We start from the raw sequence: 12,834 nt of genomic DNA on the forward strand, positions 1-12,834 counted from the left end.
CCAGATGGTCCCTTTTTAGAGAAAATCTGGGAGAAAGAGCTTTGTTCCCCTACCCTAACCCTAACCCTAACCCTAACCCTAACCCCCTGAAGCCTATGGGTAACAGGAAAGTCTCCGGCCCTGGTGAGGTTCCGGCTGTGGACCGCCCGGAAGCACAGAGTGATTCCTTGTTTGCCCCCACCCCGTACTCTTCTGAAAAACTGCCGCAAAGGCACATTTGCCAGACAGAATAAATGGGTCTTAGTGACCTCTGAATTCTGTTGTAAAAATCTACATGAGATATCAAGCAAATAGCACTCACGGGAAACAAAACCATAACTAAATTGTACTCTCTACCCAATGACATGAAAGGTAGGCCCAGAAAGCTACGTTATTACTGTATTGATATTTTCTTGCCTTGTGAATGGTTTGCGACCAGACTGTGTACGCAGTGCTAGTCTGGACTTTTTCTGGAAGCTGTTTCATTGGTTTCATTTCCTGTTCCCAGCTGAGAAAGAACAACTGGAGGCAGAAGCACGAGGATTTCATTCGGAGCATCAAATAGGCCAGGGAGGTGCAGCAGGTGATCACGCAAGGAGGGAAGGTTGTGAACCTGCCCCAGCCCCCCGCGAATCCAAACCCCGACTACGTGCCCTGCCCTCACTGCGGCCGGCGCTTTGCCCCCAGGCCGGCACAGAGGCACATCCCCAAGTGTCAGCACATCACGAGCCGCCCCCCTCCTCCTCCTCACAGATGAAAACTGATGTGAAGAAGAGTAAAAGAGTCATGATCTTGGCTCACGACTCACGTCCTGATTTTTCTTTTTAGAAATATATTTAGCACAGTTCATCCGTATGATGATAAAAAAAATGTTACCTTGTTTTAATAAAATGATTTTTTTTTGGTGGACTGGTGTTTGCGTAACTGTGGTTATTTCAGTTTGTTTCCCTTGCGAAAATGTGTGTCGACCGTGAAAATAAATTTCAAGCTGTTCTTATCATTCATACACCTTGACCTCCTAAAAATAATTGTTCAACCTGGAACGTACAATTAGCAGGCAATAGAACAGGTCACATTGGCCTTGGAACCATCAAAAAGTAGTATTCACACATTCTCGGCATCAATTTTCCTTAAAAACAACTGAAAAAGCAAGGTAAAGAGTGATTGATTTTTTTAATGAAAGTTATTTGATTTAATTTATTTAATTTTCATAATATTTGAAATATGTTGGGATTAATGTGACTCAATATTATCTGCAGCTCTTACACTCCAGGCACCTGATAAAGTGGAACGCAGTGTCTTTGCCTTACATGGCGCTCAGCTCTTCCTCAATCCCAGCAGAAGCAGCAGCCTCCTGGTCCTTCCTCATGCACAGCTTAAAATGCAACACCGAGTAATACAACAAACAACAGGGAAAACCATTCACGATCAGACACATCCGTTGATTGCTGGCTCAGTAAAGGGACATTGCTGTGGTCCACGCATGAATCTGTTTTCTAAGTGCCTTATCCAATACAGTGTTGAGGCCAGTTTTCCCAGAAGCCATCTAAAGGGGAACACACAATAACTTATAAAACCTCCAATTTACATCACAAAATAGACTACATTTCAAGGTTAAAGAATTACCATGTTCTGCGATACAGAACGAGGCAGCAAAACTTCATGTAATCTGATGTGGCCCTGTGACATTGTAAAGGAGCAGGCTTGTGAATACATCTCGTTTAATCCAATGGAAATATTGCTCTCAACTTTTTTACGTTTTTGCCAATAAATAATATTACATTGTTAACTCTGCATAAAGAACCTTGGAATGGAACGTTTTTTGCAGTGAAATGTTTGCTGCATAACCTATACCTTTTCTCTCCTACATCACATTGCATTAGTCATTACAGTGATTAGTGAGCAGGAAGGGCTGCATCACATCGCAATTTGTGTGGAACTTGAATGCGAATTTGTTACAACATGGCGTAACTTACAGTACTTTCACAAAATTCATGATTTTGTGCTCAATTTTGAGTTTGTAAAGTTTTTCTATAATGTCAATGATTTTATTTTGTGACTGAAATTAAATACTTTTGTGTCTGCAAAATTGGGACTGTAGTTCCACCTTAACCTACTAGTACTGTATGTCTTTGGACTGTGGGAAGAAACTGGAGCACCTGGAAGAAATGCACACAAATGAAGGGAGAACATACAATTCCATCCAGACTGCACCCCAGGAATTGAACCCAGGACCCCAGCTCTGTGAACCACAGTGCCACCTCATTGCTATAGTCACTATAATTAATGTCAAAACTCATTTGCAAATGAGCAGCCTGGGATCCAAAAGGATCAAGACAAGGATCCAAACAAAGCACTATCCCAAAGCTTGGCTTTGTACAGTATATCATACAGGGCTTGATGCAGAAGGCAGATAATCTAAGTCCATGCAATAATTGCTAAGGGAAAGTGACTTTGTGTTTTTGGAGGGAAGTCACTCAACATGGAGCTGTGTTAGTGAAATGATTGTTCTGATGTACGGCTGATGTCCAAACACTGAAAACATGATTGTGTATGCAATCGCACTCCCGAGCTCCATTGGGTATGGTTAAAATAACTTTTTATAGTTCATCACATTCAAAGTGTGTGTACCTGATGAAAGTGTAACACGCATTTGGAGGAGTTATTCAGGATTTTCTTTCATTCAACTATTTCAAGACCCATTATTTTCAGATGTTGTAGTATACGTGAATAATGAAAGGCCTTCATATTACACAATGAAGGAATGACTTCGCAGGTGTGAAGAATAAAAGATTAATTCAGCTCACTTTGGGGAGTTTCACAATGGCCCTCCTTATAGAAATGTGGGTTTGATTAAAGGAGTGAAGAAAAAGCACTTAATAATATTTGCTTCTGTAAACGTAATCATCTCAAAATATGGTTGAAGAAATTGAAGAAGGTTAAACATAATCCAAAACGTATAAGGTCAATTTAAGTACAACCAGAATTCTAGTGTTTATGCAATGCATCTGTGGGTTGATATGAAATACGGCCGTTCTTAAACTAAACGAGGTTATCGAGAGCATATTCCGAGTATGGCTGTGGCCAGTTGTACTGTGAACTGCGAGGACTGTATCTTATCCTGAACTGGCTGTGCGAATACCGTCCTCTGCTGGCAGAAGGAATAGATTACAACGGCACTGTATTGGCGATTAGTCCTATTGCTAGAATATTGAAAAAACAAGGAGTCCGCGGAGTCAAGCAATGCTGAATGAACAAGTACCTGAAATTCAATAGGATTTTGTGTATTGATTACAAATAGATGTGAAATTCTCATGTACAGTGGTATTCATAGATTCCTTACAAAAGCAGCCGTTGTTATGATACTTTCGTAATCTGAATATAAATCTGTTATCTACTTGAAACTGTAATTATTGAATAGATTAATGTCTTTGAAATGCTTCATTAACTGGGCAGTTTCCATGTTTGGAAATGTTTTTATTTTGATTGCTGATTGCTAGATACTGTATGTTTAATAGGCATGCTGTTAATATTTTCTACAAGAGCCAAATAAGACAGTTATGCTGTAGTAAGTTCTATATAAGTTATATAACATAAGTTATATTTTGTTCTGAGGTCAATTTGAATCTCATACTAAATTACTGGTGTCCTTTTATCTGAGAAACACTACCTGATTGATCACCTGATGCCTAGAAATTAGCATGCACAGTAGCCCAGCGTTTAGCATTGCTAGCTCACAGTGCTGAGGCCCTGGGTACACTTCTGGACCTGGGGTGCTATCTGTATGGAGCTTGTATGTTCTCCCCATGTTTGCATGAGTTTGCTTTGGGTGCTCCAGCTTCCTCCCAAAGTTCAAAGAACTACTGGTAGGTTAATTGGCTTCTGGGATAATTGGTGAGTGTCTGTGTCTTCCCTGCATTGGACTACCATCCAGTCCCAGGTATCTCCTGCTTATTACTTTCTGAGTCTCTGGCTCCCCCGTGACCCCCCGACCCCCTGACCACCTGACCCTGAATTGGATGAAGCGGTTAGAAAATGGGTGGTTTCTGTTATGCTCTGGTCATGCTCTGCCATAGCAACAACTTGTAAAAAATGCAGATGCTAGGATTTAACTCAAAGAAGGAGCTCAGATCACTGTGTTGGCATCACTGTACAGGTGTCCGGTGTGTTTTAGAACATATGTTAAAATCTTATTTACTAACTTCTAGACTTTTTACCCCCCATATCAGCCTGCAGGTGCACAGTGGTCTGTGGACACCCTCCTTGCTCTGTCGTAAAACAGGAAATAAAAAGCAACTGGTTTTGACTTTAATGCACTGAGACTGTGGAACTCACAGAACTCTCTTGTCAGAAAGGCAGCTTCTAACAGCTTTTAAGTGAAGACTAAGAACACTTTTCTATTTTATTAAAATAGATGATATATGTTTTGTTTAAATATATGTTATAAATGTTAAAACGACAGCTCGTATAAGCTTGTATTTTTACCTTTCAATCATTTTTAGAATTGCTTTGAGTTGCTTTTACCATGATAAACAGTACAAAATATGAGGTGTTGAACTTGTCAAAAGTTTTAAAGCGCTTTATGACGTAAAGTGTGATGACAGTCCTTGGCGGTCTATGTAACAATTCTTCTTGAAGTAGGTCATCAGGCCAACAGTATATAAACATTACAGCTCAAGTGCTTTTGTATCTGAACGCTTTTAGGTAAGTAATTTAGCAGCTGCGGTATTAATCGTGATTTTAATGGCAAATTCAATTGCAGGTAAAATAAAAATGGCGGATAACTTTCTTTCTAGCTTCGTGAAGCGGTCGCGCCACATTATACATATATACCATAATAAGAAACATAATATGTACAATAGAATTTTTCACTTTAAGCTGGCATTATCCAGAACCGGGTCAGGGCCCGGACCCGGACCGTGCAGTGTGGTCCGTCGGCCTTCTAAAGATGTTTAGGAGATCGAGGCGCCCTTGGATTTGATTAGAAACTTGCATAATTTCTTAACTTGACCCCATTATCCTAAAAAAAAAACGGCCAGGCCCAGACCAAAGCATGAAGGCTGCGAGGATCGGGGGACTCTCATTTTTGGTCACAGCGTACAGTAGTAGATCAGTAACCTCTGTTTATCGTGATAACATTTAATTATTTTCCAGTACTTTTTTATATGATAAAACACATTGTCTCGCCAGTTTTGCTAAAGATACGGTTTTAGTGTTTACGCATAAATTTGTAAGCCATAGGTTTAAATCTCGTGTTCTTATTTGCCTCATTTTCATCGTAAGAGAGGCGCTCGTTTGCGATTTACGCGCTGAATATTGTAAGCAGAGGAGCCTTAAGGCACAGCCTCGCCTTAACACCATCGTTTGCATTGTTATTGTCATCCAGAAAAGCAGTCGTAAGAAAATGAATCTGTGCCAGCTCCGAACATTAAAAAAACTATATCTAGACTGCAAATACATCCCAATCTTACTATCAACACGTTTTAAGAGCCCTCTCCTTTCCACCGGTATACAAGCTAAGAGAGAAATGTTGGAAATCCCATCTGAAGTAGCCCTCGTCTCAGCTTCGGAGCTGTGAGCGATGGGGATCATAATTAAAAGGGGTACAGTTACTTTGAAAATGTGTATGTGATACTTAAATTTAAATAAAATAAAAAGATAAATTATATAACACAGACTGCTATCAATGTCCATGTGTTTAAGACGTATGAATCGGTTTTAAATCAGGCACAACCCTTTACTTCTCACAAATCCAACTGGAGTCTCAGTCCATCGTCGCGATGAATTAGGAGCTCAGATGTAGGCTAAGTGATTGCAATTTACTTATTTAAAAGAACCACTTCAAATCAAAAGGGAGACATTTTGTAATGGTAGTTATCGTATTATACAGTATACGTAATTGAAGATATACAGTACATAAAGGGTATGAATAGGTGTGAGCTTTTACTGTATATTTAATATTTTATCTGACCCATTTGTAGAAACCGCCTTCTCAGATTTAGTTAAGTGGTCTGCCACCATAAAGACAGAAAAATATAATGACATCCTGTTACATTAACTGTAAAATAAACGCCGTAACTGCGGCCATATGAAAATTTGGATAAAGATTATACAAACATCCTAAGGAGCTCTATGACATATGAGCGTCGTAATAATGGTTGGTGACCTGACGTAACAGTGCTCCCTGAATTACGTGATCTGTATTTACCCAAATACAGATATATCACATAGGGAGATGCAGTCAAACATTGCATTGCTATCGTCGTGGTGAACTATTTCTCCGCTGTTTGAGACTTGTTTGGTAAGTGTCATCAAATATTCTTGTCAATTTGTAGCGAAATCGATATACTGTATCATAATCCTTCAGCTATCTATAATGTAGTGAAACGGCTAATTAATATTGATAAATTCCCTTATTCACAGTGACTTTTGCTCAAACCCCTGTTGCATAATAGGTTAACTTTATATAAAAAACATTTATATCATAGATATAATACAAGCTTTGAAATGAAATAGTACATTTCCAGGTTTCAGTTAAACATTTTTAAAAAAGCTCATGACTTTAAGCATTCTGAACATTGAGAATGTTATTTGGGAAACAAATGTTTATTATAATGTTTATGTTTAGGATCTGTCTCCTACTGAGTCAGCATGCAGCATTCAACACCATTAGGTTTAATATTAAAAAGTTGTGTATTTCCTGAATTGTTTTTTTTATTCTTTTCTATTAGACCATACTAGACTGTGCAGGATATCATTTATTTGCCATTTTTGCCTTTTCCAGATACCTGGGAAACAAAGCTCATATCTCATTTGCCAATGGAGCCCAGTCCTAAGCCTGGTGCTCTGTCCCCCTCCCCGAAGGACACAGACTCGAATCGACCCGCGCCCTTAAGGCGACAGGATCTGATCTCCACGTACTGCCCGCCTCCCAAGATACAGCTTCTGAAGGACACCTTCCAAGAGAAACTGATGCAGGAAAAGGAGAAAAAAATTATCGCCATATACAATCGACGGCAGGAGGCGGCTCTACAGAAGATGAGAAAATCTTTCCAATATGTCAAATACGCTGCGGAGAAGAAGACGGGGAACAGCTATCGCTTCCAAACCCAACAGGGCCCCGAGAAGAACATTGTGGGGTATGATCGGTCTTACCCCCTGAAGCCTATGGGTAACAGGAAAGTCTCCGGCCCTGGTGAGGTTCGGGCTGTGGACCGCCCGGACGCACAGAGTGATTCCTTGTTTGCCCCCACCCCGCCTCAGGATGGTCATGAGAGGCCCTGCGAGAGGCCGGGCAGGAGGTGCTCAAGAGTACGCAAACCTAAGGACAGGACTGTCCTCCCCATGGTGGCGACCCCTCCAGGGCAATGCCCTTCTCATGCCAATGGGAAGGAGCACTTTCAGTTGCAAGAGGAGCTACGAAAAGTGGCCGAGGCAGAGGCCGCGCTGAAGGAGGAGCATCGCCGGAGGGAGGCCAGTCTGCAGGATGTGATGCGCCGGAAGGAAGCCATGATGAAGGACGAGATTCGCCAGAAGGAGGCCATGATGCAGGCGAAGCTCTTTAGAGCTCAGGAGGAGCTGAGGATGGTTCAGAGAGAGATGGAAGAGTCCAGAGAGGTGGCCGGAAGGGAAAATAGAGGACTCCTGACCCGAAGGAAGACACCCCAGGCGAGGCAGAGCGAGCTTCGCCCCAGAGGACCGTGGGCCAACCACCGCTCTAAGGCCGTGCCTCTTCTGACCTGCAGAATGGAGAAGCAAAAAGCCTTCACTCCAAGGAAAGCCCTTCCTTTCAAAGCAGACAACCTTGTTTATGGTTCTCCAATGGAAGACGGCGGATGCGCAGAATCGCACTTTCCCTCTGCGCTTTCCCATCAGGAGAGACGTCAAGTGAGCCCTTGCAGCCGTGGGCTAGAAGACGTCCCCTGTGGAAGGAGAAAGTACCTCAAGAAAGCAAGGCTCCCTGAAAGTGACGTGTCAGCGGCACAGGCCGCGCAGGCCCACTTCAGAAATAACACTGCATGTCTGGATGAACAAACTCTGTCAGTGGAAAACAGATATTTGTCCCCTACAAGTCTGATCTGCCCTATCGCTGAGCAATTTCCATATGAGAATAGCCAGAGTGGAAACCCTCAGCTGGTGCCCTGTGAACAGTGTCACAGGAAGTTTGCTGTAGAGAGGTTGGAGAAACACAGCAAGATCTGCAAGAAGCTTCAGAATTCAAAGAGGAAGGTTTTTGAATCTTTCAAGCACAGGGCCAAGGGAACAGAACTGGAGACATACATCCATAAGAAGAAGGTTAGACCGCCAATCGTGGTAAGGGCTATCCTTAAACTCTTTCCAAGCTTCCCTTGTTTTCTCCTAGAGTCAGACTCAGCTTATAAATCAATGTAAACAATAAATAAGTGTTTTATGAAGTACTCTTCTGAAAAACTGCCGCAAAGGCACATTTGCCAGACAGAATAAATGGGTCTTAGTGACTTCTGAATTCTGTTGTAAAAATCTACATGAGATATCAAGCAAATAGCACTCACGGGAAACAAAACCATAACTAAATTGTACTCTCTACCCAATGACATGAAAGGTAGGCCCAGAAAGCTAAGTTATTACTGTATTAATATTTTCTTGCCTTGTGAATGGTTTGCGACCAGACTGTGTACGCAGTGCTAGTCTGGACTTTTTCTGGAAGCTGTTTCATTGGTTTCATTTCCTGTTCCCAGCTGAGAAAGAACAACTGGAGGCAGAAGCACGAGGATTTCATTCGGAGCATCAAATAGGCCAGAGAGGTGCAGCAGGTGATCACGCAAGGAGGGAAGGTTGTGAACCTGCCCCAGCCCCCCGCGAATCCAAACCCCGACTACATGCCCTGCCCTCACTGCGGCCGGCGCTTTGCCCCCAGGCCGGCACAGTGGCACATCCCCAAGTGTCAGCACATCAGGAGCCGCCCTCCTCCTCCTCACAGATGAAAACTGATGTGAAGAAGAGTAAAAGAGTCATGATCTTGGCTCACGACTCACGTCCTGCTTTTTCTTTTTAGAAATATATTTAGCACAGTTCATCCGTATGATGATAAAAAAAATGTTACCTTGTTTTAATAAAATGATTTTTTTTTGGTGGACTGGTGTTTGCGTAACTGTGGTTATTTCAGTTTGTTTCCCTTGCGAAAATGTGTGTCGACCGTGAAAATAAATTTCAAGCTGTTCTTATCATTCATACACCTTGACCTCCTAAAAATAACTGTTCAACCTGGAACGTACAATTAGCAGGCAATAGAACAGGTCACATTGGCCTTGGAACCATCAAAAAGTAGTATTCACACATTCTCTGCATCAATTTTCCTTTAAAACAACTGAAAAAGCAAGGTAAAGTGTGATTGATTTTTTTAATGAAAGTTATTTGATTTAATTTATTTAATTTTCATAATATTTGAAATATGTTGGGATTAATGTGACTCAATATTATCTGCAGCTCTTACACTCCAGGCACCTGATAAAGTGGAACGCAGTGTCTTTGCCTTACATGGCGCTCAGCTCTTCCTCAATCCCAGCAGAAGCAGCAGCCTCCGGGTCCTGCCTCATGCACAGCTTAAAATGCAACACCGAGTAATACAACAAACAACAGGGAAAACCATTCACGATCAGACACATCCGTTGATTGCTGGCTCTCAGTAAAGGGACATTGCTGTGGTCCACGCATGAATCTGTTTTCTAAGTGCCTTATCCAATACAGTGTTGAGGCCAGTTTTCCCAGAAGCCATCTAAAGGGGAACACACAATAACTTGTAAAACCTCCAATTTACATCACAAAATAGACTACATTTCAAGGTTAAAGAATTACCATGTTCTGCGATTCAGAACGAGGCAGCAAAACTTCCTGTAATCTGATGTGGCCCTGTGACATTGTAAAGGAGCAGGCTTGTGAATACATCTCGTTTAATCCAATGGAAATATTGCTCTCAACTTTTTTACGTTTTTGCCAATAAATAATATTACATTGTTAACTCTGCATAAAGAACCTTGGAATGGAACGTTTTTTGCAGTGAAATGTTTGCTGCATAACCTATACCTTTTCTCTCCTACATCACATTGCATTAGTCATTACAGTGATTAGTGAGCAGGAAGGGCTGCATCACATCGCAATTTGTGTGGAACTTGAATGCGAATTTGTTACAACATGGCGTAACTTACAGTACTTTCACAAAATTCATGATTTTGTGCTCAATTTTGAGTTTGTAAAGTTTTTCTATAATGTCAATGATTTTATTTTGTGACTGAAATTAAATACTTTTGTGTCTGCAAAATTGGGACTGTAGTTCCACCTTAACCTACTAGTACTGTATGTCTTTGGACTGTGGGAAGAAACTGGAGCACCTGGAAGAAATGCACACAAATGAAGGGAGAACATACAATTCCATCCAGACTGCACCCCAGGAATTGAACCCAGGACCCCAGCTCTGTGAACCACAGTGCCACCTCATTGCTATAGTCACTATAATTAATGTCAAAACTCATTTGCAAATGAGCAGCCTGGGATCCAAAAGGATCAAGACAAGGATCCAAACAAAGCACTATCCCAAAGCTTGGCTTTGTACAGTATATCATACAGGGCTTGATGCAGAAGGCAGATAATCTAAGTCCATGCAATAATTGCTAAGGGAAAGTGACTTTGTGTTTTTGGAGGGAAGTCACTCAACATGGAGCTGTGTTAGTGAAATGATTGTTCTGATGTACGGCTGATGTCCAAACACTGAAAACATGATTGTGTATGCAATCGCACTCCCGAGCTCCATTGGGTATGGTTAAAATAACTTTTTATAGTTCATCACATTCAAAGTGTGTGTACCTGATGAAAGTGTAACACGCATTTGGAGGAGTTATTCAGGATTTTCTTTCATTCAACTATTTCAAGACCCATTATTTTCAGATGTTGTAGTATACGTGAATAATGAAAGGCCTTCATATTACACAATGAAGGAATGACTTCGCAGGTGTGAAGAATAAAAGATTAATTCAGCTCACTTTGGGGAGTTTCACAATGGCCCTCCTTATAGAAATGTGGGTTTGATTAAAGGAGTGAAGAAAAAGCACTTAATAATATTTGCTTCTGTAAACGTAATCATCTCAAAATATGGTTGAAGAAATTGAAGAAGGTTAAACATAATCCAAAACGTATAAGGTCAATTTAAGTACAACCAGAATTCTAGTGTTTATGCAATGCATCTGTGGGTTGATATGAAATACGGCCGTTCTTAAACTAAACGAGGTTATCGAGAGCATATTCCGAGTATGGCTGTGGCCAGTTGTACTGTGAACTGCGAGGACTGTATCTTATCCTGAACTGGCTGTGCGAATACCGTCCTCTGCTGGCAGAAGGAATAGATTACAACGGCACTGTATTGGCGATTAGTCCTATTGCTAGAATATTGAAAAAACAAGGAGTCCGCGGAGTCAAGCAATGCTGAATGAACAAGTACCTGAAATTCAATAGGATTTTGTGTATTGATTACAAATAGATGTGAAATTCTCATGTACAGTGGTATTCATAGATTCCTTACAAAAGCAGCCGTTGTTATGATACTTTCGTAATCTGAATATAAATCTGTTATCTACTTGAAACTGTAATTATTGAATAGATTAATGTCTTTGAAATGCTTCATTAACTGGGCAGTTTCCATGTTTGGAAATGTTTTTATTTTGATTGCTGATTGCTAGATACTGTATGTTTAATAGGCATGCTGTTAATATTTTCTACAAGAGCCAAATAAGACAGTTATGCTGTAGTAAGTTCTATATAAGTTATATAACATAAGTTATATTTTGTTCTGAGGTCAATTTGAATCTCATACTAAATTACTGGTGTCCTTTTATCTGAGAAACACTACCTGATTGATCACCTGATGCCTAGAAATTAGCATGCACAGTAGCCCAGCGTTTAGCATTGCTAGCTCACAGTGCTGAGGCCCTGGGTACACTTCTGGACCTGGGGTGCTATCTGTATGGAGCTTGTATGTTCTCCCCATGTTTGCATGAGTTTGCTTTGGGTGCTCCAGCTTCCTCCCAAAGTTCAAAGAACTACTGGTAGGTTAATTGGCTTCTGGGATAATTGGTGAGTGTCTGTGTCTTCCCTGCATTGGACTACCATCCAGTCCCAGGTATCTCCTGCTTATTACTTTCTGAGTCTCTGGCTCCCCCGTGACCCCCCGACCCCCTGACCACCTGACCCTGAATTGGATGAAGCGGTTAGAAAATGGGTGGTTTCTGTTATGCTCTGGTCATGCTCTGCCATAGCAACAACTTGTAAAAAATGCAGATGCTAGGATTTAACTCAAAGAAGGAGCTCAGATCACTGTGTTGGCATCACTGTACAGGTGTCCGGTGTGTTTTAGAACATATGTTAAAATCTTATTTACTAACTTCTAGACTTTTTACCCCCCATATCAGTCTGCAGGTGCACAGTGGTCTGTGGACACCCTCCTTGCTCTGTCGTAAAACAGGAAATAAAAAGCAACTGGTTTTGACTTTAATGCACTGAGACTGTGGAACTCACAGAACTCTCTTGTCAGAAAGGCAGCTTCTAACAGCTTTTAAGTGAAGACTAAGAACACTTTTCTATTTTATTAAAATAGATTATATATGTTTTGTTTAAATATATGTTATAAATGTTAAAACGACAGCTCGTATAAGCTTGTATTTTTACCTTTCGATCATTTTTAGAATTGCTTTGAGTTGCTTTTACCATGATAAACAGTACAAAATATGAGGTGTTGAACTTGTCAAAAGTTTTAAAGCGCTTTATGACGTAAAGTGTGATGACAGTCCTTGGCGGTCTATGTAACAATTCTTCTTGAAGTAGGTCATC

The sequence above is a fragment of the Lepisosteus oculatus genome, unplaced genomic scaffold (genome assembly GCF_040954835.1).
Source record: "Lepisosteus oculatus isolate fLepOcu1 unplaced genomic scaffold, fLepOcu1.hap2 HAP2_SCAFFOLD_42, whole genome shotgun sequence".
Lineage (NCBI taxonomy): Eukaryota > Metazoa > Chordata > Actinopteri > Semionotiformes > Lepisosteidae > Lepisosteus > Lepisosteus oculatus.